Below are 26,912 nucleotides of genomic sequence, written 5' to 3' on the forward strand. Positions count from 1 at the left end.
GTTACCAACATAAAAACCTAAACAGCCTACTTACAATATAAACTCTAAGATAACGAAAAACGGCGCACCACGAAGGAATTATCCGAATGGGACAGAAATCGGTAGATGTGATGTACATATGCAGACAAACAAATTATAAAAATTTCAGAAAAAAATAGATGATTTATTCAAGTGGAAGAACTTCACAAATTGAGCAAGTCAATAACGCGTTGGTCCACATCTACATCTACATCCACATACATAATCCTCAATCCAACATACAGTGCGTGGCGGAGGGTACCTCGTACCACAACTAGCATCTTCTCTCCCTGTTTCACTCCCAAACAGAACGAGGGAAAAATGACTGCCTATATGCCTCTGTACGAGCCCTAATCTCTCTTATCTTATCTTTGTGGTCTTTCCGCGAAATATAAGTTGGCGGCAGTAAAATTGTGCTGCAGTCAGCCTCAAATGCTGGTTCTCTAAATTTCCTCAGTAGCGATTCACGAAAGAACGCCTCCTTTCCTCCAGAGACTCCCACCCTAGTTCCTGAAGCATATCCGTAAGACTCGCGTGATGATCAAGCCTACCAGTAACAAATCTAGCAGCCCGCCTTTGAATTGCTTCTATGTCCTCCCTCAATACGACCTGATAGGGATCCCAAACGCTCGAGCAGTACACAAGAATAGGTCGTATTAGTGTCTTCCCAAAATTCTACCAATGAACCGAAGACGACTATCCGCCTTCCCCACAACTGCCATTACATGCTTGTCCCACTTCATATCGCTCTGCAATGTTATGTCCAAATATTTAATCGACGTGACTGTGTCAAGCGCTACACTAATAATGGAGTATTCAAACATTATGAGATTCTTTCTCCTATTCATCTGCATTAATTTACATTTATCTATATTTAGAGTTAGCTGCCATTCTTTACACCAATCACAAATCCTGTCCAAGTCATCTTGTATCCTCCTACAGTCACTCGATGACGACACCTTCCCGTACACCACAGCATCATCAGCAAACAGACGCACATTGCTATCCACCCTATCCAAAAGATCATTTATGTAGACAGAAAACAACAGCGGACCTACCACACTTGCCCTTACGCCAGAATGAAGCCTAAAATGTCATTGCCTAGGGTAGAATTGTCTTCAGTATCAGCCCTGCTTCGGGCTCAGCCCCAGTGACCAGCGGAGACGTGTCTGGAGACGCTCCGGACAGGTGGTATACCAACCTGACTGTCGCCCTCCATACGACCCGACAAGCGAGCGCAATGGTCTGAGGTGCCATTTCTCTTCATAGCAGGACCGCTTTGGTTGTCATCCACCGCATCCTCATAGTACAGCAGTAGGTCGACTATATTCCACGCCACATTTTGTTGTCCGTCATAGCAAGCCCTCCTGGGCTGACATTTCAGCAAGATAATACCCGCCCGCACACGGCGAGAGTTTCTACTGCTTGTCTTCATGCTTGCCAAACCCTTCTTTGGCTAGAAAGATCGCGGGATATCCCCTAAAATTGACAACGCTTGGAGCAGTATGGACAAGGCTCTCCAACTAACTCGGGATTTTAATGATCTGACGCACTCATTGGACAAAATTTGGCACGATATCACTCAGGAAGCCATTCAACAACTCGGTCAATCAGTGCTAAGCCGTATAACTGCTTGCATAAGGGCCAGGGGTGGATCAACACGTTACTGACTTGCTCAATTTGTGAAGCTCTTCCAGTTGAATAAATCGTCCAATTTTCCCTAAATTTTAATCATTTGTTTGTCTGTACATGTATACCACATTGAACTGCTTGAGCCGGCCGGGGTGGCCGAGCCGTTCTAGGCGCTACAATCTGGAACCGCGCGACCGCTACGGTCGCAGGTTCGAATCCTACCTCGGGCATGGATGTGTGTGATGTCATTAGGTTAGTTAGGTTTAAGTAGTTCTAAGTGCTAGGGGACTGATGACCTTAGAAGTTGTCCCATAGTGCTCAGAGCCATTTGAACCATTTTTTAACCGCTTTAAAGTGAAACTGCAGAGAGAAATTCGCTTGAAATGCAGGTGAAATATGTTTACAAATACTTGTGAAAAATGTTAAATATATGTGAAATATGTTAGACATGTGCGTATGCGGGCAAAGCAACGAGTAAAAAGCTCATCCTAAAGGCCTGGAACGATTTCAACCTATTTTGGTATAAACATTAGTTACAAAGTGGAACGAAATACTGTGGAGGTAAGTACCACCAGCCTCCTATTGCGGTAAAGGTGATAACGTGACAAGAGAAGGGGAGGAAGAGGGGATGGACGGACGGGGAGGTGCAGGAAGATATAAGCAGAGAGAGGGGCAGGAGGAGATGAACAGAGTGAGGGGAAGGGGAAAATCGACAGAGAGATGCTGAGGAAGAGATAGATAAAGAGAAGGGGGAAGAGGGCATGGAATTGGGGGAAGAGGAGACGAACAGATGGGAGGAGAAGATGGACAGAGGGGGGAGGAGCATATTGACAGAGAGGGGGAGGAGGGATAAAGAGGTGGATAGAGAGAGGGGCAAAAAGAGATGGACAGGGAGTTGGGGGTGGAGGAGTTGGACTGAGAGGAAGTGAAGGAGGAGTGGACATATAGACGGGGAAGGAGGCGAGGAAATAAAAACAAATTCTAATAACCACATACCCATACAACGATAGGTACTCAGCTAATTAAAAATAAATGATAAAGTGCACATGATGAAATATGGTATACTATTTACAGAACAGTAATTAAAAATTCTAGGGCAATCAAGTCAAAAACGCTAATTTTGACGCAAGACTAATAAGAATTTATTTGTGTCGTTGTATGACAATATTGATTCTAAATGGCTCCAGTAAGTTACTAAAAAGATTCGGTATATATAACATATGTCCTCTCCAGATAAAGGGTATGCAGCCTATGTTTTGAGTAGTAGTTAAATATAAACAAAATTTTAAAAACGCTTGAGATCCACAGACGCACAGCTGCCATGAGGTAACCGAGAGTATACGTAAAGTGAAGATCACATGACTTCATCAGTAACCTACATTTAATATCAGTATTGGTACTTATGTGCCTATATAATGATGCATATAAACACTTATTCCTTGCCCTTAAACAATGCAGTTTTAACTTGTTCGTCTTTTACGTATGATACTTTTATTTTCAAATTCCTTTTTATGAAGAACTACTAGTACAGAACCTAAAAAAGAGTATTCCTACCTTCATTACCAATATTCCTGCTTGTTGTTATGTAGGATTCAAATTCTTGTGTTCTTTTTAACTACGGGGGCAGATTTCCCCGGAAATATTTTTTTTATCCTCTTTTCTTTCTTTCCTTAATTAGATTTGCAGCCAGGAACACAAGAACTTCTAGCAGTTTCACCAATAGAAAACAACACGAAGCTTCAAGGAAACACGTGCTCGCCTGCGCCACAGAAAAAACCTGCGCTCACTGGAACAGCTGATTGTATTCCCGCCAGTTCTGCTTTAAAACCTTTATTTATCACGAGGGTGCTGCATCAGGGCAGACAGAACGCGGATGCTCAACATATTACACCTCTCTTGTGCCAGAGTGAAACTGTTAGTGGTTCACCAGAGTTGTGCGAAGTATTTAATAATCACTTCCTGTCAGCCGTCAGCAGGTTAAATAAAATTTTTATTATGAATGAAAAACACAGGACACGCTTGTAATATTCCACAATACTTATTATTTCACAAACCGCTTTTCGGATGTTACACCATCGGCAGGTACAAAGATGAAGGCTGTGAAATTTTTTGTGATGCAAAGAGTTTAAAATAGTGCGACTACAGAGTACCTCAGTTGGTTTCCTAAGATGGCAATTCCAAGGATGACGAATTATTTGAGCAAAAATGCAACGAAATGTTATTTAACCTAGATAACGTATGTGACACGTTGAATAATGGACTACATGACAAATTACAGCAATTGTTTTGATAAGAAAAATAATTTGTACAATATACAGTAAATTTCCAGCACATACTGTAGGGGTGACTCGAGGACCGTGGGAGCTATAGAGGGTAAAAGTAGAGCAGGGAGTAGGGTTGGCGATGGGCAGAGAATATGTAGTGGGCACTGTGTGTGTGCATGTGCGTTTGCGTGTGTGTGTGTGTGTGTGTGTGTGTGTGTGTGTGTGTGTGTGTGTGTGTGTGTGTGTGTATGTGTGTGAAGTTATGAATTAATGAGAACCTCTTCCTTCTGCTATTACTTTTCTTGTCATTTGCCATATTTTCCTTTTTATTTACGGTCTTCTGTATGAAATATTCTTCCTATTAAACACACACTAGGATCGCTCTTATTTTTCAATTTCGATTTTTCTTTTTGGTCCCTTCTAGTCTCGTTCCATTACAAAAAAAAGAGTTGTGTGTAATATGGGCTCAATATGGAAAGAGAAAGGTGTGTCCCTGTGACTTTATATTTTGCACAAATTAAAAAAAATCGTTAACGAACTTCATTTGCTTCTCCCCAGACTTCTCCGAAGCATTGCACTTGGCCACAATGTAGTAGCCGGCCGGAGTGGCCCAGCGGTTCTAGGCGCTTCAGTCTGGAACCGCGCGGACGCTACGGTCGCAGGTTCGAATCCTGCTTCGGGCATGGATGTTTGTGATGTCCTTAGGTCAGTTAGGTTTAAGTAGTTTTAAGATCTAGGGGACTGATGACCTCAGCTGTTAAGTCTCATAGTGCTCAGAGCCATTTGAACCACAATATAGTAAACAGTTGTTCTTGGGTACCCGAAGAATCGAACTATTTCAGTGAGCGAACGCCCAGCGGCTCTTCGGTTGTAGTCCGCAGTTGTCCGTAACATATCGCCCGTTTTGAGGTTCTGATTGTTTTTTCTAGGTGCCTATGGCTTTCAAGAACGCCAATCGCGACCTCTGGCGGAACTACGATAGGACGGAAAATTCAAACTGAAATTTGTCCGGATTTAAGGACCGCACCCTGTATATCGTTCTTGGCATGGGCCACGCTCAAATATATGTACACTGCTCAGACTATGGCTAGCTGCGTCTCAGACATCGCCATGCTAATGTAGCTGTATTCAACCCGCAAATATTTTAGATGATGGAGTTGATTCGGTGTGTGGTGCACGTCCACTGGCGCTTCAAAAAGTTGGCCGGCATTATTTCGTTGAATAAAAAGGTGACGATACTATTCTGCGAATGCTTTCACGTTTTGTAGGTGAAACTTGCATACAGAGCCCGTGTCTTCGTATACAGGGTGAAAAGTATTTAAACCGACAAACTCTGGGAGGTTGTAGGGGACATCAAAACAAATATTTTTCCCTAATGTCATTTTTTCCTATAAGGATTATTTAAATTGGTGGTGGCCGTATTACGCTTTTTAGTTGTTAGAGGGCGGATTACGCTCTTCAGTTGTAGGCAACTACTGTCCACCAGTGTAGTAGTGCATTGTCTCTGTTTACTAATGGAGCGATACACTTGGAGTGAGGACACTGATATGGTTGGTGCGTGTGCGTACTACGTAGCGCACCACAATGGACGAGCTGCACAGTGGGTTTAGCAACAACAATATCCTAATCGCCGTATCCCGCATCATACGACCTTTGCTGCTGTGTATCAACGTCTGCGTGAGACCGGGTCAATTAAAAGATTACCTGGACAAGGACGCCGACGCACGGTACGAACGCTGCAATTTGAGGAAGCTGTCTTGCAGCATGTGGAGTGGGATCCTTCAATCAGCATTCGTGCAATTGCATGTAACATGGGGACGAATCAGACGAATGTAAGAACAGTCCTTTGAGAGCAATTGTTACGTCGATTTCACTTACAGCGTGTCCACAACCTGGAACCAGCTGATTATCCACCCAGAGCACAGTTTTCACAGTGGTACTTGGAACAGTGTGAAATGCATCGTTCATTTCCATCCTCTGTGTTGTTTACCGTTGAAGCAACGTTCGGGCGTGATGGAGTCTTTAACATGCACAACTCGCATGTTTGGAGTCAGGATAACCCACATGCCACAGTTAATATCGCTCATCAAGTGCAGTTCTTAGTTAATGTGTGGGTCGGTTTTGTTGGGGACTGTTTAATTGGGCCGTATCTGCTACCTGAGCCATTAAATGGCAGGCGCTATTACAATTTTCTCGCCAGAGCATTGCCAGAATTGGTGAAAGACGTTCCACTCCCTACAAGACAACGTATGTGGTTCCAACATGACAGGGCGCCAGCACATTTCAGTCACATTGTGCGTCGATTCCTGGACCGACGGTTCCCAGAAACATGGATTGGTAGAGATGGTCCCGAGCCATGGCCTGCTCGAGCCCCAGATATGTCCCCTCTATACTTTTTTGTGTGGGGAGAGATGCGCAACTTTCTTTACGCAACTCCTGTTGCATCAGAAGAGGATCTGGTTGTCTGGATAGTAGCAGCAGCAGGAACAAGTCAGGATACTCCTGGGGTTTTTGCCCGTGTCGGACAGAACATGATCCGACAGTGTAACCTTTGTTTATGTGTCAATGGAGGCATTTTTGAAAGTCTACTGTATCTGAAATTGGGTTGTGTTAATGTGTTGTCTTTTGGTCATAAACAAATGGAAATGTGTTTGTTGGTTTAATTAATTTGCCGCCAGAGAAATTTTCCTCTACCGGTTTAAATACTCCTCATAGGAAAAAATGACATTAGGGAAAAATATTTGTTTTGATGTCCCCTACAACCTTCCAGAGTTTGTCGGTTTAAATACTTTTCACCCTGTATACGAGGTTTGGTCTACCTAGCGCAGTTGGAAGAGCCAGTGTAGAATATTTGACCTTGAAAATGTGGCAGCGACTGACAATGTGACCGAAGGCCGCAAGTAATCTGTTTCCTATCGTGTGGGGTAGTGGGAGCACTTGTGCCATATAGTTTACCTTATGAGATAAACGTCCACCAAGGCCACCCGCTGTAGTTCGTCCAGGGATCGGAGGCTATGTTGACGTATACAGGCGCGTACTTTATTAAGTAAATCTTTGTAATTGAATGCTTCGAATGTCTCGAGTCAATTCCACTCCCAGGCAGCTCTTGACCGTTATCTCCTTTATCTGTCATTAAATACGAGTACTTGTCGGCGATCGAAATTCAGGACATCGGGCTTCATCACATTCAGCTTAGCTCCCGCCGCTTTCCTATACTGCTCTACTATTCTCATCGCCGCTTGTATCTCACAAGGGGAGGACGCCAATTGTGAAATTCAGATTCGATTCATACTGCGCATAATAAAAGCTCATGGCCAGAGGTGTAATGTGGCAAAGCACCAAGATGCACTTCTCAACCGTTGTCGAGAAAATCGACAGTTAAAAGAAAACGTTGCGGTGAAATACTCTCTACGATTAATAATTTTCTACAGCGTCACAGCGCAGCGGTAAGCGCTGGGGTTCGTAATCCGAAAGTCGCCGGATCGAATCTCGCGCCATGCAATATTTTTTTATTATTAGTTTTTTGCAATTCAACTATATATATATATATATATATATATATATATATATATATATATATATATATATATATGTTGAATGGGGAAGTATGGGGAATGATATATGGGGAATATATGGGGAATGAACAGATGTTGAATGGGTCGAAACAACAGCGTAGTTGCCGGCTAACTTCGAAAGAAGGGAGATGCGGTCCCTAGCGAAACTTATAACATCGTCGAAAGTCATTGCGGACGGGACAGCTTTGGTACACCCCGTTAAACAGACGGAAAAATGGAGGCGGTACAATTGGAGAGCGATCCGCCTTCACCAACATGCATAAGCAATTCATTAATAGTTTAATATATATAAACTATTAATGAATTGCTTATGCATATATATATATATATATATATATATATATATAAACTATTAATGAATTGCTTATGCATGTTGGTGAAGGCGGATCGCTCTCCAATTGTACCGCCTCCATATTTCCGTTTGTTTAACAGGGTGTACCAAAGCTGTCCCGTCCGCAATGATTTTCGACGATGTTATAAGTTTCGCTAGGGACCGCATCTACCTTCTTTCGAAGTTAGCAGGCAACTACGCTGTCGTTTCGACCCATTCAACATCTGTCCTTCAAGTGTAACGAGCGAGTAACGGAGTTTATATTTCATACCTGCCACAGCAAGTTTGTGTTCGTGGGGTCTCTATTCTAATTCGAACGTTTGACTTACGCTATACGTATTCGTTTCTACGTCTTCCGTTAACTATACGTGGTTAACATTATGAAGACAATTCATAACATTTGTGAAATACAACTTTGTTCGCGGAAAACATAATGATGTTCGAAGTCGCCAGTTTTTCCACGACAAACGACTTTCAACAACTTATTATATGCATAATTGTTGCAACTGATTTCCGGGAATTATATATATATATATATATATATATATATATATATATATATATATATATATATGAATTACAAAAAACAAATACTAAAAAAAAAAGTTGCCTGGAGCGAGATTCGACCCGGCGACCTTCGGATTACGAACCCGAACGCTTACCGCTGCACCACCACGCTGTAGAAAATTACTAATCGTAGAGAGTATTTCACCGCAACGGTTTCTTTTAACTGTCGATTTTCTCGACAACGGCTGAGAAGTGCATCTTGGTGCTTTGCCACATTACACCTCTGGCCATGAGCTTTAGTTATGGGCAGTATGAATCGAATCTGAATTTCACAATTGGCGGCCTCCCCTTGTCAGTGGTGGTTTTGACTAGAAAGGCCACGTCATCCGTGTAAGCATGGCAGACGAAATTATAACCTCTCGACGTGACTTCCTGGAGTTGTCTGTTCAACATAGTTAACAGTGACTCGATGGCTATATCAAATAGTGCCATTGACATACTGCAGCCTTGTCTAACTGAGGTACTGATTCTTATCGACCCCATCGGTCGATCGTTTGACAATATTGTGGACTGCGAGCATTGCAGAAGACGTGCGACGATTGTCATGAAACATTGTGGAAAGTTGATTGTCTGCATGGTCTCGTGGTTTACTCCGTCAAAATCTTTGTCAAAATCGAACGTAACCACAGCGCACGGGATATGACAGGCGTCCACTATCGCTATAATGCCTCGATAACAAGACAGGAGATCGTGAGCGTGGCGATTTCTACCGACACTTGTTTGTTCCGGAGCTGTGACTTTGTTCATTACCGGTTTTAGCCTCGCAACTACGAGGGTTGGAACTTTAATAGTGGCAACTATTTATTTACAGCTCGTACAAAATAGATACGTGTTTCAAAGTTTTACTGACCTTCAAAGTAGACACCAGCATTGTGTATGACACGTTGCCAGCGATGTAAAAGTCGTAGGATACTCTTAGCAGTGCCAGTTGTGTTCACAGTTCGAGCGGCGCGGTCTATTGCCCTACGAATTTGTAGCAGTTCTGAAGCGAATGCCGTGAAGTGTTTCCTTCAGTTTATAAATCGCGTTGAACTTACATGGGCTTAAGTCACTGAAGTGCAGTAGGTGGTATAGCACTTAGCAGCCCCATCAGTCAAACAAACCAGTAACAACTTGCACTGTATGTGCTTATGCATTGTTCTGTAAAATGATGGTCAGGTCCTGCAGAAAGTGTCACCACTTCTCTCTCTATGCTGTTCATTTTTGGAACAACCTACGACCAGCTTAGAGACAAAAGTGATGACACTTTCTGCAGGACCTGACCATCATTTTGCAGGACAATGCTCAACCACGTACAGTCCAACTGTTACTGATTTGTTTGACTGATGGGTCTGCTAAGTGCTGTACGCTTCTTAATCATCTGATACTTGGAAGGTTGTCTGCTTTGGACATCATTTTTAAGTCGCGCTCTAATCTGGCAAATTTTAATTTTTTCCGTATTACCGCCGTAAATGTGGCCTTTACCCATTGTTTTTCCTGGTGATTGTATACGACTGACACGTCCGGCCAGAATAAGTCAAGGAGGATCTGGAAATAGTTCATCGTGTGGTTGTAACATTCCATCCTCTCTCGGGAGTATCTCACGAGGGCCTTCATGACTGCCGGTTTTGCACAATTTAACCACTACTTTAGCGCCGCGGTATATTGAGGAAACTTTCTTTCACACTCTGCTCATGTTGTGTCAAATATTACATGTTATTCTGGTTCGTTCAAACGCGAGACGTTCAACTCCAATATGCCCTCCCACGGTAATCCCCTGTCGTTGGAGATTGTTGTAGAAATGTATACCGTGTGGTAAGAAAAAACCGTCAGCCATGTATCTGTCTGCAAAATTTTGTGACTTAAGGTTGGTTGGTTTGGAGAAGGAGACCAGACAGCGTGGTCATCGGTCTCATCGGATTAGGGAAGGAAGTCGGCCGTGCCCTTTCAGAGGAACCATCCCGGCATTTGCCTGGAGTGATTTAGGGAAATCACGGAAAACCTAAATCAGGATGGCCGGACGCGGGGTTGAACCGTCGTCCTCCCGAATGCGAGTCCAGTGTCTAATTACTACGCCACCTCTCTCGGTGTGTGACTTAAGGCCACCGTCACGTAAATGCGATGAAGTTTGCTTGCTGAGTGGTTCGTGGTATGTGTTAATCCCGGCCGATCGCCATTTACGTACTCCCAAGTAAGAATCACACGCACGCCACGTGTTATAGTTGCATGTTGCGGGCAAATGTTAAAATTCGGCATCTGGTCTTTCAGGGCAGGACGCAGCTGTAGTCACCCCCGAATATAATGTGGTTATAATTCCTAGCGAATAATGAGGCCATTATTCCTTTGAAAAAGTGCGCCCATTTACGTCTGTTGCCAGAGCCTGAAGATGCGCCCCAAGTGGCGAGCGCAATACCTCGGGTTGTTGCCAGGTACTCCACGTCGTTCGCCACAACTCCTTCCTTTATAAATACTTCTGACCCGAGGTCTTATGCATTTCCGGGATGAATGAAAGCTGTATATCCACTAATTTTGTGGAGGTCTATGTTCGTCACCGCTTGCAGTAGTACAACATCAAACTCGGCGGTCTACAGCACGTCGCGTAGAGTCTGGAGCTTCAGGCTGCTGCTTACACCGTTGATGTTGACCTACTTATTTTGTATGCTTGTGCTGGACTCATTCTTTGAGGAGATTCAGGATGTCCATGTCCTTGTGCGTGGCCTCTGTTGAAGCTTTCTGACATGGGCGGATCATTGCCCCATCGGTGTGACCCTTGACTCTGTGCGCTTTCCTTGTCCCGACACCTACCGTCGTTTCTCCATTCATGGATTCACCCAATGGATCACAGTCCACTTCATCTGCGCAGTTCCCTGTCTTCCTGAGGCAGCTCGACGCCGTCCTGCGGGTAGCCCGTTCAGTGTTGTTCTTTGTGTACCGCCCAGTTCTATCTGATGGAGGGGTGGTTCCCTTTCTTGCCCGACTGAAGTATGGCCGCCGGATGAGGTGTCTGGCGGATTCCGTCTTGGTGGCCGTCTGATGTTCCTCCCAGGTTGCGGGCGATCCTCTGCACTCTCTCACGCATTTCCTTATCTTTTGGTCTGCGTTTGGGGGTGCTATCCGTTGTTTTTTTGTATTTTCATGGTAAGTTCCGCGGTTTGTCCGCGTCATTATCTGAGAGCATACTCGGTTCCAGAGGCATCGGGTCATCGACCTCCTATCGTATGACATGCTCAACAGGGACGTCTGTGAATTATTCTATTCCATAGCTGGTTGCCCGTTGATCCGTTGATTAAAGTGGTGATTCTGGCGCCTCTGCCTAATGTGTGTCCATTGGTGTGACGCAATCCCCACTAGCCGTCACTCCTAAATCATTCTCCTCGGCTTGTAATGGTTCTATTCCTGTCCCCCCGAATGCTGCAACGTATGTCACTCATAATGTATACATATATGCAGGGCCGACTCCTTCTCCCAATGGTAATTGGGCCACTCTTCTCTGCATACGTTCAGAAAGTACGTGTCCTTCCTTGCTACATCCTGAACACGTTTAGGGTTTCCCTTCATACATGTTGATCGCTCTACATCCGCTGACGTTAATATGTGAGGGAACATGTCACTGGAGGTCAATGTTAACTTGTCCACAGCAGTATAGGTCAGTGAAGCTTTCGGAACGTGTCCATTTTTCCGCTGCGTTACTCAGGACCGTGCCGTACGCGTTTAGATCTAAAATGATTTGCTGTGAAGTCCCTTCGAAGGGAATTTCAAAGATTCTTGTGGTCCTGACCCCGAATCCCGCCATTTCTGCTGTTATCTCCACCACGTTCCCGTCATAATGGTTGAATTAAAACCGTCTTCCCATCGAGGTTATGACTCTTTCCAAGCATTCTGTGTTTATGATTTTCCCATTGACCGTGCGGCTAACTATCCACAAGTGAATTCCGATGGTTTCGTGAGAGCTTTGTTTTACTACATCTGGTAAAAAACACCTCTATACGAAAGGTCTTGGTTGTGCATAGTGGTGGTCAAAAGCAAATTTCAGAGTGTCCAAACGGAAAAGATATGCCATCGTTACATCAATATTATGTTCGACTGTTCTAGGAAGTTTACTCACCCTCGTCTCGGTGCTCGGCTCGCAGCGGCGGAGACGGAAACACCATTAAGTCCGCGCAGCTTGCCTGCAGCAACCACACTGTGCCACTTCGTCTATCCGAGCACCCCTCCATGACCGATCCAAACTTCCTTGTCAACCCTTGCATGTTTCAACGGCATTGTAATGTGAAGATACAGACACCGTATAAACACATCCATCAATGGTGCATCAATGCCTCGACGCGCTAAAATGACGATAAAATACTTGTCTCTCCCTGTTTGGGAATCACAAAACGTGCGAGCGTAAGGGTTGTGGACAACGTGAGATATCGATGTTTGGATCGGTCCTGGAGGCGTCCTCGGATAGCCGAAGTGGTTAAGGCGACTGCTCGCGGCAAGCGATAAATCCGTGCTCGAGCCCTGGTCCGACACAGATTTTCATTTGTTACAAGCCGCAGCAGTCAAAGAGGATTCGCAAAATGCGAATCCATTTCGTAATTATGTGACACTAGTGGAGTTAATTATGGCCGTATCGCTAGTAATTTAAAGGCTATCAGACCCAGACTGCATCATACCACTGTCACCGCTGCTTTCAGTTCTCACACGAACTACTTTCAGCCTCAGTCACTAAAATAGGCAGCAATGTATAATGACACAAAAGGACTTTTTGCTAACTAAATCTGTATCCATCTGAACTAATTCAAAATGAAAATTAACCAGTGTCAATAGGATCAGTGTTAATTAGGACCTACTATTAACATACGACGAACTATTCCCTTGAAATGATTCTTGTGAAAGTACTTTGATTAAAAGCCTAAACTACACTCCTGGAAATGGAAAAAAGAACACATTGACACCGGTGTGTCAGACCCACCATACTTGCTCCGGACACTGCGAGAGGGCTGTACAAGCAATGATCACACGCACGGCACAGCGGACACACCAGGAACCGCGGTGTTGGCCGTCGAATGGCGCTAGCTGCGCAGCATTTGTGCACCGCCGCCGTCAGTGTCAGCCAGTTTGCCGTGGCATACGGAGCTCCATCGCAGTCTTTAACACTGGTAGCATGCCGCGACAGCGTGGACGTGAACCGTATGTGCAGTTGACGGACTTTGAGCGAGGGCGTATAGTGGGCATGCGGGAGGCCGGGTGGACGTACCGCCGAATTGCTCAACACGTGGGGCGTGAGGTCTCCACAGTACATCGATGTTGTCGCCAGTGGTCGGCGGAAGGTGCACGTGCCCGTCGACCTGGGACCGGACCGCAGCGACGCACGGATGCACGCCAAGACCGTAGGATCCTACGCAGTGCCGTAGGGGACCGCACCGCCACTTCCCAGCAAATTAGGGACACTGTTGCTCCTGGGGTATCGGCGAGGACCATTCGCAACCGTCTCCATGAAGCTGGGCTACGGTCCCGCACACCGTTAGGCCGTCTTCCGCTCACGCCCCAACATCGTGCAGCCCGCCTCCAGTGGTGTCGCGACAGGCGTGAATGGAGGGACGAATGGAGACGTGTCGTCTTCAGCGATGAGAGTCGCTTCTGCCTTGGTGCCAATGATGGTCGTATGCGTGTTTGGCGCCGTGCAGGTGAGCGCCACAATCAGGACTGCATACGACCGAGGCACACAGGGCCAACACCCGGCATCATGGTGTGGGGAGCGATCTCCTACACTGGCCGTACACCACTGGTGATCGTCGAGGGGACACTGAATAGTGCACGGTACATCCAAACCGTCATCGAACCCATCGTTCTACCATTCCTAGACCGGCAAGGGAACTTGCTGTTCCAACAGGACAATGCACGTCCGCATGTATCCCGTGCCACCCAACGTGCTCTAGAAGGTGTAAGTCAACTACCCTGGCCAGCAAGATCTCCGGATCTGTCCCCCATTGAGCATGTTTGGGACTGGATGAAGCGTCGTCTCACGCGGTCTGCACGTCCAGCACGAACGCTGGTCCAACTGAGGCGCCAGGTGGAAATGGCATGGCAAGCCGTTCCACAGGACTACATCCAGCATCTCTACGATCGTCTCCATGAGAGAATAGCAGCCTGCATTGCTGCAAAAGGTGGATATACACTGTACTAGTGCCGACATTGTGCATGCTCTGTTGCCTGTGTCTATGTGCCTGTGGTTCTGTCAGTGTGATCATGTGATGTAAACACTTTCTAATGCAACCATTACTTTTCTCAACACCGGTAATTAGTAATATAGTTTATTGATAGTATGTGTACAACACACTATGAACACTAAACAACGTTTCATTCTCACAATTCTGAATCGTACACATGAAAGAGACGGAAGGTTCCGCCAATAGTCACAATATTTCATAATCATCACGTATTACTATATGAAACTTTATTTTATGAAAAAATTAGTCTAGGAGGAATATTATGGCATTCCCACATGCCCAGAACAATATTATTACTTCTGATCGAAGTTTTTAACGCGAAGGTCAGTAGGTTTCTCCAGCATTACTTTTTTTTGTTACAAATTTGTTTCAGATGCTCAGTCCTTTCAGTGGATACAACGTATGTACATAGAAATCATCAAATATTTAAACTTGCGTCCTTTCTTCTGTTCTGCCAATTTAAATCCATTTTTCTCTTGACTATGTCTCTGTTCATCTAATGCAAGAAAATTAGTTCTGTAAAAATTTAACAGCGTCACAGTATATGCATACCAAACATTACAAAGACACATTTGTTCCGGTTTTCAACTCCGTCACTATTGAAAAGAATTCCCACTGATACTTATCGGACAATCTTATACTTACAGCACAAACTATATACGTTTCTGCAAATAAGTAATCTCATCACATGCTTATTAATAAAGGAAATAAGATTCCTGCATGTGTCCGCGGTCTTTGTGAATATTTCGTAAATGAAACCATCTAGAACGCTTAGTATCTTTATTTATTACGTCGTTTAGACAACTTTCATCAACAGATAAAATCTTAGAACTTGTAAAACAAGATTCGGGATCAGTATTAATAAAATCCATGCCTAATCGGGGCGTCAACTCAACTACGATTAGCCATAGGTGTATTCTAAGTTTTGATTTGATACTGTCAGCAGCCGAAATGTAGTAATAAATAAAGAAATATGTTGTTATAAATATATATAGTTGATTCAAAAGTTCTCACGTGCGGAGGCAAATGCACGTTTCACTTCTTACAGCGACATCGTCTCATCCACAGGCGGCTATATTAATGTTATAGGTCGGTCGCACCGTCAAGTTTTCACCAGCGCCTCCTTCTTATTTTAATGAGCTTGCCCTAGTACTGCTCCTGAAATTGCTCACCATTTTTAAGGCTGGTGAGAACTTACTTCAGAGTCCAGCTAAACATGTTAGTCCTCTGTCAGTCAACATGTAGAAACTAGGGGAGGAAGTATTAATGCAGTAACTGGCTGTTATGCAACTGATATTACCAACTTCTGCAATGTTAAGTCTGTGTGAATGGTCTATCAGTTTATTGTTGTGAAACATTAAATTAAGACGCAATATACAGTATGTATGACAGGTAATTCAAATACCACATTTTAAAGTAAAGTTTACATTGTCAATTCATAAGTTCATTATTGTGAAATATTAAATTAGACATAATACACTCTTTACACATAAACATGTTTTATAGACTACTTCCCATACTACGTTTTTATACTAGAAATAAAGAAATACAATGTAACCAGTTACTCCAACTATTCAATTATTGTTCGTTTCGGAAGCTCGGGGCCGACCAGGTGACGGTTTCGGTAATCATCCTAGCTTCATTTCTTCAGGGAAACCACCGATGTCGAAATTCGTGCAGTCCTGTGCATCTGTGTTGCGTATTTTTTCTCATGAGAGCTTCATTTGAGCTTGAGACTCTCACTGCTTACAAGTTTGTAAAAAGTGCACCTCGTGCAAAACACGCAGCGCAGGTCCACAGAACAGCAGAAATTTTGACGTCGTTGGTTTCGTGTGAGCTATGCTGCTAGGTTGAACACCAAAACCGACACTTGCTGTTAGAGCAAAGTCTCCGAAACGCGTCTCAATAAAATAATTAAATATTCCACACCTACTGTCGTTTGGAACAGCTACTAACAAACTCAGATGAAAATTGAAGACCTCGGCTGTAAATAATGGCAAGGGACAAGTATGTTGTTTAAAGAAATTGCGCAGAAAAGATTCAATAAAATGTCATAAGTAACTTTTGTCAAGTATATTCATTGACTTTTTTATTTAGATAAGTCATTGTTTTCAAATATGTCTAACGTAACAACATATTTTTAAAATTTTCAATTCTATCCAAAGCTATGTCAATGGGAACTTAACATTATTTACTTTCAAAATGAGTGCATTTAGCACGAGTTACCATTGACTGACTACTGTTTACTTCCTGGGCGAGTTAACGAAACATTACTTCGATACTTCTCAAACGTACAAAACTGAAAAGCTCCGAATTGTTTCTGTTTATGATAATAACAAGTGCACCACACGGAAATCGAACTTCTGCAACTTTATATATTTAGATACGTGAAGTTCAGAACTCAAATATATCTCTCCCGAAACAGTTCAATGCAACTCTCAAAACTACTCTAGAACAATGGTTCCCAACCAGGGGGTAATTACCCCCTGAGGGGTAAAATGAAATTTTCTGAGTGATAAAAACTACGATTCAATTCTGCTTCAGTTACAAAATTAAATTGCTTTCAAGTGGTAATTACTATTGTCACAATTTTGTAAGACTAATATTGATTATATAAGTTATCAATAATTACTTTTTCTCACTTAGTAGCGTTAATGTTGTGGAGGTTGCCGGTTCCTCACATAGGCCACTCACTACACACGTATGTTGTGCTTTGTCCCGCTGACGACAATAGTGAGACACACACGTAACAAATGTTAAACATCTCAAGAAATTGTCTTCTCCAAGGTGTCGATAGTACCTGTAGTAGTCCATAAATTGCTTCATTACTCGCTTGAAAACAGATAAATTAATTAACTGACAGCACGACACAGCAGTATCTATGTCAGGGCTACTATAGTGCTGCACACAGTATTATTTTCATTATTGTTATTATTATTACTATTAGTGGCTGTGGTTACACACAGAGCATTAACAGCCTGAAGTATTCCAATTGCTGTACAGTTGAGAAGTAAGGAGTGGAACAGGGAAGTGATTTACGAACAGTAAGTACAGTACACAGATTTTAACTTGGTTGATTTTAAATGGGATTGCAGTGTGCAGGTCAAGGAAGAGCCGCAATGCAGCGGAGTAATGCAGGTGAAGTACACTCCTGGAAATTGAAATAAGAACACCGTGAATTCATTGTCCCAGGAAGGGGAAACTTTATTGACACATTCCTGGGGTCAGATACATCACATGATCACACTGACAGAACCACAGGCACATAGACACAGGCAACAGAGCATGCACAATGTCGGCACTAGTACAGTGTATATCCACCTTTTGCAGCAATGCAGGCTGCTATTCTCCCATGGAGACGATCGTAGAGATGCTGGATGTAGTCCTGTGGAATGGCTTGCCATGCCATTTCCACCTGGCGCCTCAGTTGGACCAGCGTTCGTGCTGGACGTGCAGACCGCGTGAGACGACGCTTCATCCAGTCCCAAACATGCTCAATGGGGGACAGATCCGGAGATCTTGCTGGCCAGGGTAGTTGACTTACACCTTCTAGAGCACGTTGGGTGGCACGGGATACATGCGGACGTGCGTTGTCCTGTTGGAACAGCAAGTTCCCTTGCCGGTCTAGGAATGGTAGAACGATGGGTTCGATGACGGTTTGGATGTACCGTGCACTATTCAGTGTCCCCTCGACGATCACCGTGGTGTACGGACAGTGTAGGAGATCGCTCCCCACACCATGATGCCGGGTGTTGGCCCTGTGTGCCTCGGTCGTATGCAGTCCTGATTGTGGCGCTCACCTGCACGGCGCCAAACACGCATACGACCATCATTGGCACCAAGGCAGAAGCGACTCTCATCGCTGAAGACGACACGTCTCCATTCGTCCCTCCATTCACGCCTGTCGCGACACCACTGGAGGCGGGCTGCACGATGTTGGGGCGTGAGCGGAAGACGGCCTAACGGTGTGCGGGACCGTAGCCCAGCTTCATGGAGACGGTTGCGAATGGTCCTCGCCGATACCCCAGGAGCAACAGTGTCCCTAATTTGCTGGGAAGTGGCGGTGCGGTCCCCTACGGCACTGCGTAGGATCCTACGGTCTTGGCGTGCATCCGTGCGTCGCTGCGGTCCGGTCCCAGGTCGACGGGCACGTGCACCTTCCGCCGACCACTGGCGACAACATCGATGTACTGTGGAGACCTCACGCCCCACGTGTTGAGCAATTCGGCGGTACGTCCACCCGGTCTCCCGCATGCCCACTATACGCCATCGCTCAAAGTCCGACAACTGCACATACGGTTCACGTCCACGCTGTCGCGGCAAGCATGCAGTGTTAAAGACTGCGATGGAGCTCCGTATGCCACGGCAAACTGGCTGACACTGACGGCTGCGGTGCACAAATGCTGCGCAGCTAGCGCCATTCGACGGCCAACACCGCGGTTCCTGGTGTGTCCGCTGTGCCGTGCGTGTGATCATTGCTTGTACAGCCCTCTCGCAGTGTCCGGAGCAAGTATGGTGGGTCTGGCACACCGGTGTCAATGTGTTCTTTTTTCCATTTCCAGGAGTGTATGTTTTGTGACACGTGTCTGTCCTCACTGTAGATAATTAGCTTTCTTATCTGAGAAGGAATCGTAGATAGGACTTACGATGCACCACGAGTTCCTTCGTCATTCATTCTAACACACACACACACACACACACACAGACACACACACAGACACACACATAAACTAAATATGAGTCATCTTTCAATAGTTTTAAAAATAAAATTGTTCCAAGAAAATTCTTTTATTTTACTGCTTAGATGGGGGCTAAAGTTAGTATGTTATGTGGAGGAGGGGCAGGATAACAACGGAAGGGGGGCGGGGGGGAGGAGGTCGGGGATACTAGCTCATGTCTAATTTCACTCTTGGGTAATGGTTTAAGAAAGATTGGAAACCACTGCTCTAGAAAATCGTTTTTGAAGTTTTCGGACCATTTTTAATATTCTACAGAAAAATGTGCTTCTGACAAGCATTGTGGCTATGTGGTAGAGTGCTCACCTGATTTGTTTGTGTGTGTGTTGGTGGAGGGGGGGGGCGGGTGGGAGGGAAGGGTGTCTGGTTTCGGATCCTACCAGAATAAAATTTTTAAATAAAAGTGTATATTCTATGAGCATTTACGTGAAGCGTAAAATAAACGAAAAAAAAGAAATTTGTAATTCTTTAATTGTACATTCATGATAAACTGTCTTTTGTAAAACATCGGTAACTAAGACTTTTTGTTTGCAATGAAAATGGATTTTTATGAGCGGTAGTTAATTATAAAAATGGAGACATGCATTTTTCGTAAAAATGAAAATAAGATGTGTTAATTAGCATATTGTATGTATTGTATTGTATGTTAACTGGGGACCTAGAAACGACGGAGAGGCTCCATCCCCGCCGCAGCCGCAGTGGTCCACAACCCCCTGACGACTACCGCAGTCCACTTCACCCTTCCGCCGCCCCACACCGAACCACTCTTTCAGGGTTATTGTACGGCTCGGCTTCCGGTGGAACCCCCCCCCCCCCCGCCCCCTCCTCCCACCCCCGCCCCGCCAAGGAATGTCTCACACCAGACGAGTGTAATCCCTATGTTTGCGTGGTAGAGTAATGGTGGTGTATGCGTACGTGGAGAACTTGTTTGAGCAGCAATCGTCGACATAGTGTAGCTGATATGAAGATGGTTTCTCGTTGACTGTGTTTATCTCTTTTTACAGCTGTGATTTTCATTTACACTGAGCAACAGAATTAAAGATTCCCTTTTTTTAAACTCCACAATTCCCTCCCATTGCGACGCATAAGTTTAAAATTTGATACAAAGGAACCTGCAGCCTTTCTCTGTATTGGTTCCATAACTTGGCGGGCTGTGACGTCACCCCCTGTCGTGGTGACGATTCAAACAGCAAAGTGCAGACACATGGTAAAAATAGGCCAGACCTCAGAAGTCCATGTGAGGTGTAAGCTGAGTTAATGGTTTTATATTTACGCCAAAATTCTGCACAAGGTTATCGTGGACGTGTCACACGATGAGAAGGTCGTCACATCCATTCTTACACACATTTCACCTCTTCTTTTGACGGCTCTGCGATGGAGGTTATGACAACGACGCCCAGTTTTCAAACCACGAGGTTTCACTGTGGGCGGCCGAGAAAACATGTCAGACACACTGTCACTCAGAATCAATACGAATATGCTTCAGGAGTGACATAAAGTGATTGAATGAAACCGCCCCTTCCCTCGGGGCGTTGATTCCCACACATTTCGCGACAGAAAACTACAGGCCTCAGTGCGAAGAGCAACAGGACTTCGGTCTTGATAACCTTTGACGATACTGACACTCGCCAGACGTTTCAAACCTACTACAAGTATATAGTGGATCTGCAACCAATTTGAACGTGATCGCACCCCTTTGGTGTATAATGTGGCAGCAATTTTTGCTGTGGGGTACAGGGTGAGACAACAAGGAGCCATTCAGAACCATTCGACGAAATTTGAACGTAATGCAAAGAAGCAAAGTATATTTATGCTTTTTCAGCCCTACTGTTACGGCACACCTATGGCGCGCTCACAGAGGGGTGCGACATTGACACATGCATGAATGAAACAACAAAGGGTCCCTCTTAAATCCTCAAGTTCGGCAAAATCTTCGGTGCCACCTCTGCACCTTTGTTCATCACTTTAAAAGTGGGACTCTACAGAGACAAACTTTGATAGATTCCTAGGAGCCTGTAGACAGGCAACCCCTAGTCACCCCATAGATTCTGTATGCCTACAAGCGGGCGCTAGACACACAGCGTAGTGTCTTGGTTCAAATGGCTCTGAGCACTATGGTACTTAACATCTTAGGTCATCAGTCCCCTAGAACTTAGAACTACTTAAACCTAACTAACTTAAGGACATCACACACATCCATGCCCGAGGCAGGATTCGAATCTGCGACCTTAACAGTCCCGCGGTTCCGGATTGCAGCGCCAAGAACCGCACGCCCACCGCTGCCGGCAGCGTAGTGTCTCTCAGCTGAAGTAGATTAAGGGGCTACCTGGCTGCAGGTGCCTAGGAGTCAGTCATAGTTTGTCTCCGTACAGGCCCACTTCTAAAGTGATCAACAAAGGTGCGGAGGTGACACTGAGGATGTTGCTGAACTTGGGAATTTAAAAGGGAGTCTTCGTCGTTTTATTCATGCATCTGCCAACGACACACCCATCCGTGAGCGCGTCATAGGAGAGAGTGTAACCGGAGGTCTGAAAAAGCACAACACACTTTGCTGCTTCGGATCAGTTCAGTTTTCATCGAATAGTTTTGTATGGTTCCTTGCTGCTCCAACCTGTGAACCAGAGAAAAAATTACTGTCACACTATACACGAAAAGGGTGCGATCTCGTTCAAATTGGTTACAGTCTCACTATGTACCTGAAGTAGGGTGGAATCGTCTGGCGAGTGTCAGTAGTGTCAAAGGTTGTCAAGACCGTCGTCCATTTGCTCATCGCATTGCGAACTGTCGTTTCCGATTGCGAAATGTGTAGGAATCAACGCCCCAAGAGAAGCGATGGTTTCAATGACGCTCTTTACGCCATCCCTGAGGCCTCTTCGTATCGATACTGAGTGGCAGTGTGTCTGAAGTGTTTTCCTCTGCCGTCCCATAAGAAAACCGCATGATTTCAAAACTGGGCGTCGTGGTCATGACCTCCATCTCAGAGACGTCAAAAGAAGGGGTGAAATGTGTGTAAGAGGGGGTGTTACGACCTTCCCATCACGTGTCACGTCCACGGTGGTGTTGGGCAGAATTGTGGTGAAATTAGGTGCCAATGTGAGATCATTAACAACAATAACCGATCTAACACCTCACATGAACCTTTGAGGTGTGACCTACTTTTCGCATGTGTCGACTACTCGCTGTTTGGAGCGTCGCCGAGCCCGATGGGAACGTCGCAGGGGCCACGCTTTTCTACAATTACAGAAGAAGATTGTAGACACCTTTCAGGCAAGTGTCAAACTTCTGCATTGCTGTAGGAGACAATTATGAGGTTTCCGAAAAGTGACCGTTTAACTGTGTTGCGCAGTGTGTTTTCTGGTCTGTAGTCGCACTTTTATTATGTCTAATGGTTGCTGGTTTCGGTATCACGTACCATAAACAGGGCATCCTACGATCAAAAAATCACAATTTGTAGTTAAAATATTCTTTAAAAATTATTTAAAAAATATTTTCTTTAAAGTGTAGTCTTAAAATATAGGCATCTCCTTACCCCCGGGGTGCATTCGTCAAGTTCGTTTATCGAAGTAGGTCTGTCATATACGAAAAGTAGAGGTCAATGTTGTTCCTTAATTAGATCAAATTGCTGGCAGAATTGATGAGAGTGCCCTTATGTAAGATGAATTATTTATTTCTTATAAAAGAGTCAGAATGTAAAAGACAAACCCAAAAATAAGAGTCCCATAAAATGTGAAACGTAAGAAGATAAATGATAAAATATAATATTATATTAAGAATGAAACCAACCCCATTGGAAAAGTACATTAAAGGCAGAATATCACATATAATTAGCTTCATATCCATCCACACTGTGTACCACAGTAATACATCGATATCACCATCAGTTTTCTAAGGAAATATGTGTTGTCTCGATCAATGTTTCATACTGGTACGGCTGCAAATGCTGAAGGGAAATATAGCATATTAGACTTTTAATATATGACACACCTTCTTGGATAAACAATGGTTCAAATGGCTCTGAGCACTATGGGACTTAACATCGGAGGTCATCAGTCCCCTAGAATTTAGAACTACTTAAACCTAACTAACCTAAGGACACCACATACATCCACGCCCGAGGCAGGTTTCGAATCTGCGACCGTAGCGGTCGCGCGGTTCCCGACTGAAGCGCCTAGAACCGCTCGGCCACAATGGCCGGCAGACAAAATAAAAGTGGGACAATAGACTAAAGCAAATAATTTTCTCGTAAGATGAAGAAGAACCACCTTGAGCCACAATCGTGATTTTATTTCGACGCACGACGAATTTCGAGCCCTGGGTCTCATCTTCAGGTGGTTGGACAGCCTACGTCGATTTTTTTTCAGAGTTAGTTTAATGCTGGGAACTTAATTCTGATAAAAATATTGACGTAAAATGTCAAATCACCTGAACATGAGAAGCCAGGGCTCGAAATGCATCGTGCATTGAAATCAAATCACGATTGGGACTGAAGGTAGTTGTTCTTTACTTTACGAAAGTAATACAGTCACGGAAAAACACTGACAGCAATGGATAAAATTTTTAAAAAAATATATTAATTTTCTTCCGAATAATCAAAGTTTAGTAACAAATTACATTGTGTTTGTTTATTTGTATTTACAGTATATTCTAATATCTAGTGTCAACGACCTGGCCGCAGTGGATGCACCGGTTCCCGTCAGATCACGAAGTTAAGCGCTGTCGGGCGTGGCCGGCTCCTGGGTGGGTGACCATCTGGGCCGCCATGCGCTCTTTCCATTTTTCAGGGTGCACACAGCCTCGTGATGCCAATTGAGGAGCTACTTGACCGAATAGCAGCGGCTCCGGTCAAAGAAAACCATGATAACGACCGGGAGAGCGGTGTGCTGACCACACGCCCCTCCTATCTGCATCCTCAGCTGAGGTTGACACGGCGGTCGGATGGTCCCGATAGGCCACTTGTGGCGCGAAGACGAAGTGCTGATATCTCGTAAATATTTATTACTGTTACGCTCAGCTACTCACAACAGTTCCATGCGGCTTTTCGCGGATGATGCTGTAGTATACAGAGAAGTTGCAGCATTAGAAATTGCAGCGAAATGCAGGAGGATCTGCAGCGGATAGGTAGTTGGTGCAGGGAGTGGCAACAGACCCTTAACATAGACAAATGTAATGTATTGCGAATACATAGACAGAAGGATCCTTTATTGTATGATTACATGATAGCGGAACAAACACTGGTAGCAGTTACTTCTGTAAAATATCTGGGAGTACGCATGCGGAACGATTTGAAGTGGAATGATCATATAAAATTAATTGTTGGTAAGGTGGGTGCCAGGTTTAGATTCATTGGGAGAGTCTTTAGAAAATGTAGTCCATCAAAAAAGGAGGTGGCTTACATAACATTTGTTCGACCTATACTTGAGTATTGCTCATCAGTGTGGGATCCGTGCCAGGTCGGGTTGACAGAAGAGATAGAGAAGACCCAAAGGAGAGCGGCGCGTTTCGTCACAGGGTTATTTGGTAAGCGTGATAGCGTTGCGGAGATGTTTAGCAAACTCAAGTGGCAGACTCTGCAAGAGAGGCGCTCTGCATCGCGGTGTAGCTTGCTGTCCAGGTTTCGAGAGGGTGCGTTTCTGGGTGAGGTATCGAATATATAGCTTCGCCCTACTTATACCTCCCGAGGAGATCACGAATGTACAATTAGAGAGATTTGAGCGCGCACGGAGGCTTTCCGGCAGTCGTTCTTCCCGCGAACCATACGCGACTGGAACAGAAAACGGAGGTAATGACAAATAGTTCAAATGGCTCTGAGCACTATGGCACTTAATTGCTGTGGTCATCAGTCCCCTAGAACTTAGAACTACTTAAACCTAACTAACATAAGGACATCACACACATCCATGCCCGAGGCAGGATTCGAACCTGCGACCGTAGCGGTCACGCGGCTCCAGACTGTAACTCCTAGAACCGCACGGCCACTCCGGCCGGCGAGGTAATGACAGTGGCACGTAAAGTGCCCTCCGCCACACACCATTGGGTGGCTAGCGGAGTATAAATGTAGATGTAGAACAGTTAATTACGAGCGTCACTCATTCCTCGCTAGGCAGCACGACCGTAGTTAGTGGGCGCTGCGTGCATATGTGCTACTTTGTTGTCAGCGCGTATAAAAACTCGTGTATTAATGTTTTTCTAAATACCGATTTAGCAAATCAAAGAAAGCTCGGGTCGTGTACTGTGGATGCGTTACAAATCGTACGGTTATTGTATAGTGGAGAGCTGCCCGAGGATGACGAGGTAGGTGACGACGAGAGCGAGAGCGGAGACGACGAGTCGGCGGTCGACGGTGAAGAATCCGGCGGCGGTGAACGACAGCGGCGGCCCGTCGAGGGCCAGCCGCAGGAAGGCGGACAGCTCCGCGCGCGCCCGCGGCCGGCGGTCGTCCCACAGCGCGGAGGCCCGGAGTAGCAGCTGGCCGGCGGCGGCCGCGGATTCGGCGGCGAAGGCGCACGGCAGTGCCAGCAGCACCAGCCGCTGCCCGTGGAACCACAGCCACAGCAGCGACGCTGCCGCCGACCGGCTCGACGAGAAGTCGGCGATCTGGCGGGGCCGCGCCGCCAGCACCAGCAGCTCGTAGGCGCTGCAGGTGCCGCCGCACACGCAGTAGGCGGCGTCGGCCACCGCCACCGGCCCGAAGTGCGCCTGCAGGCAGTCGGCGGCCCGTCGTAGCGCCACGTGCGCCGCGCGCAGCTGCCGCAGCCTCGCCTCCGGCTGCGGCTGGCGCTGCGCCGGCGGCAGACCCAGGATGTCCCGCAGCTGCGGGCTGCACGAGACGCGCACCGCGCTCCGCAGGCAGCCGGCCAGCCCCTGGAAGCGCGCCTGCAGTTCCATCACCAGCACCGCCAAGTGCAGCGTCACCAGCGACTCCAGGAAGACGTGCGCCGCGTGCACTGCGGGCATCAGCACCGCGCCGGAGCCCCAGAAGTTCGCCGCCGTATTGCCGACCACCACTGTTAGCTGAACTAGGAGAATGAAGCCTCCCAGGGCCTTCTTGTTTACGGTTTTACAGGCGGGCAAGCGCTCGTCTGCGAAGTTCACCGCTTCCGCGTACGAACGCAGACGTCCTAGACCCGTAGTCGCGCATATCCCGAGTGCCAGCAGCACCTTCAACCTTCCTGTAGCGTCCATTACGATATAAACGAGCGGCGCGATTTCCGGAGCTCGGAGATACAAGTGAGTGCGCTGGTACGAAAGTAACGCCGAGATACAAGCGTAGACTACAAACCAGAAAGCCGTAGGGGTTAGGAATCTCTTACCCCAGAACTCGTGTCGCTCAGTACAACACGGTTCGCGCAGCGGAGCCATACCAGTTATTTTCCACACCGCGCACAGTAATCCGAAAGCGAAGTGATAATCGAGTGTAGTCTTTCTTATATTCGAGGCCATCTTTCCTTGCTGATCACAAACCAGTAGCCACGTCCGGAAACTCGAGAGCGAACGCTGATATCCTTACGACGCCGTACCATTGACGTACAATAACGTAATTCGATTGTGTATCCTCATTCTGTAGTGAGCAGGTGCGCATTGTGGCTACAGAAAGA

Source organism: Schistocerca serialis, chromosome 3 (assembly GCF_023864345.2).
Source record: "Schistocerca serialis cubense isolate TAMUIC-IGC-003099 chromosome 3, iqSchSeri2.2, whole genome shotgun sequence".
Lineage (NCBI taxonomy): Eukaryota > Metazoa > Arthropoda > Insecta > Orthoptera > Acrididae > Schistocerca > Schistocerca serialis.